This window comes from Papio anubis, chromosome 7 (genome assembly GCF_008728515.1).
Source record: "Papio anubis isolate 15944 chromosome 7, Panubis1.0, whole genome shotgun sequence".
NCBI classification, from domain to species: domain Eukaryota; kingdom Metazoa; phylum Chordata; class Mammalia; order Primates; family Cercopithecidae; genus Papio; species Papio anubis.
This window is the reverse complement of record NC_044982.1, coordinates 49,137,300-49,140,150: the sequence shown is the minus strand read 5'-3', so window position 1 is coordinate 49,140,150 and position 2,851 is coordinate 49,137,300.

Genomic DNA, 2,851 nt, shown 5'->3' with positions numbered 1-2,851 from the left:
CTTCATAGGATATTACAAAACAATGAAAATATCAACTAACCACACAGAAGAGTATCACTGCCACACTTACCTTGCTCTCAGCCCTTTCTTTCCTACGAAATATTGCTCATGGAGGTAGTTGTTTTTTCAGTCTCATAATAGTAAATATGTCTAAAGCATTAGAGTGAACTAATCCTATTTCTATGCCTAATATAATGCTATCATCCTATCAAGTAAACATGAATCAAACATAAAAGATTTCATAAGTTATAAAGACAATTTAAGAGAAGTCATCAGATTTAGAAGGCCAACATTGTAGTTTTAATACTGGGAGATAAAGAAAAATCACTGGGGCTGAGACATTAGAATTACCCCACTAGTATTGAGAAGGTCAGAATTTACTTTGTCATTATAAACATTCTAGGTTACTGAATGAGAAACTGGTGTACTTCAGTCAAAAAGCTTAACAATTTCCCTTTTATGTGTTTGATATGTGAATACAAAGTGAATAACATTTACTTCCTGACCTCAAGAAGGTCCTTACAACTCTCAGCTTTCTGAAAACCACTTTGAGACAACATCTGGTCAGCACCTCAGTCTGACAGAGCTTAATGCCAGGTTGCAACACAGAAGGAACAGGAAGGCCTGCTGCCATTCATTCTCTACAGTGAAGGTACATGGTTTTTAGGAAGGGCTTACATTTCAAAGTGAATGACTGGGAGGTATTTTTCTAAGTAAAATTCACCCTTAAACATTTCTTATGGAATTATCTGGGGCCTCTTGGGCCAGCTTCTCCACCATGATTTGAACAGATCATTGTTTCACTGGCTGACTACCCAGGTTACACTTTGAAACTATGAAAAATATGTATCTTTAAACAATGTATGCACATTTGGAAACATGGTTTTGTTTTGTGCTTCTTAAGACAGAAATGAGATCACACTGTACTTATACATCTCATTTATATCCCCCACACATCAAGGTGTTTAGGTTTTTCAATGTATCTGTAGCAAGTTACACATTCTGAAAGTGGCCACAGCAGTATTTCTGGTCCCACATGCTCTTTGAGAACCTCGCCTCTCTCCACCAAGAGTAGAGTCTATTTCCCCTCCTCTCAAAACTGGATATAATTTTGTGTCTGCCTAGATATAATGCAGCAGAAGTGACACTACATAACTTTTTTTTTTTTTTTCTTGAGAGGGAGTCTCCCTGTGTTGCCCAGGCTGGAGGGCAGTGGAGCAATCTCAGCTTACTGCAACCTCCACCTCCCGGGTTCAAGTGATTCTCCTCAGCCTCCTGAGTAGCTGGGACTACAGGTGTGAGCTACCACGCCCAGCTAATTTTTGGTATTTTTTGGTAGAGATGACGTTTCACTGTGTTGGCCAGGCTGGTCTCGAACTCCTGGCCTCAAGAGATCCTCCTGCCATGGTCTCCCAAAATGCCGGGATTACAGGCGTGAGCCACCGCACCTGATTAGAGACTACATGACTTCTAAGGCTAGGTCATAAAGGGCAATATGCTTTTGACTGACTTTCTCGCACGATACTTGCCGTTGGAACCCAGCTACCAGGATGTGACAAAGCCCAAACCAATCAATGCTAAAAGACCACCGGGAGAGGTCTACATGGACTAAAACTGAGGCCTCCAGCCTTTAGCCTGCATCAACCACCAGCTGTGAAAGTGAAGTTTTCAAGTAATTCTACTCCTCAGCCTTGGAGTCTTCCAATTGAAGCTCTACGCATAATGGAGTAGAGAAAAGCCATCCCAGCTGTGCTCTGTCTGGATTTCAGAGCCACAGAATCTATGAGCATAATAGTTATTTTATACGTAGAGTTTAGATTATTGCAAAAAGTTGCAAACATGTTCCGTCATTGAATTATATACCGCAAACGTCCATCTGCGGCACACCAAACCAGCTGTATAAATCAGGTTTTTAACACAACCGAATTTGTTCAGTGTGCGGGTTACATACACTGTCTCAGCTCACACCTGCCGGGAGTCAACTGTGGACTAGAGCAGAAGGAGCCCAGTCACAAGCTCAAGTTCTATCCCCTTTGCACTCAATAGGCAGATCCCTTGGGAGGATCAGGCCACCTGTTTACCAGTGAATTCTTCCTAACCTATTTGTGTCACAAGTTTAAGATTGTGCTTCTTAGCCCTGGTCACAGTCTTTCACCATCTCGCTCTAACCCTTCCCCAGGTGTGCTCGCAATTGCCCAACACCTGTCAGTCACTTTTGCCTCCAATTTTATTGGGCGTGAGGAGCAGAGTAAGGAGAGAGAAGAGGGCTGATTCCCTTGCCGCTAAGTGGCAAGGGCCAGCTGAACTTAATTCAAACTGCAAACGACCACGTTTCGACAGCCATCCCCATATTTTCACAGCTCAAAGCTTCCTTTCCTTTTCGGTCGGCTTCCCTGATTTGCTCCATTTTTAATTGCTCCTCCCCCATCCTCCTTGCCCCTGGTCAGGGCAAACATTAAACGCTGTGCAGCTTTAAAAAGGCATTTTTAGGTGACTTGTAAACGGCTGGTTCCACAGGCCCCGAATTGGCGAGATTCGCTACAGCTCCCAGTGCACGGTAGACTTGAAGCAGGGAGCCCCTGCCCGGTCCATCCCTCCCCGGCCCCGCGTGGCAAGCACCACGGGTTGAGGCGCCCCAGAACCGAGGAGAAGGGTTTGGGAGGCTGTGACTCCAAAGCCCTCTGCAACTTCCCGGCCCCACAGCCCCACCACTACCACGCGGCCTTCCCCGCAGCCCGCAGGAGACACCTTCGTCCCCGCCCCTCCACAGGTCACCTCCCTCCACGCCCCTCTCTCTTGGCCGGGGCAGCCGGCAGGCAGGGAAGTGTCGTAAAGCCAGGCCCAGGAAACT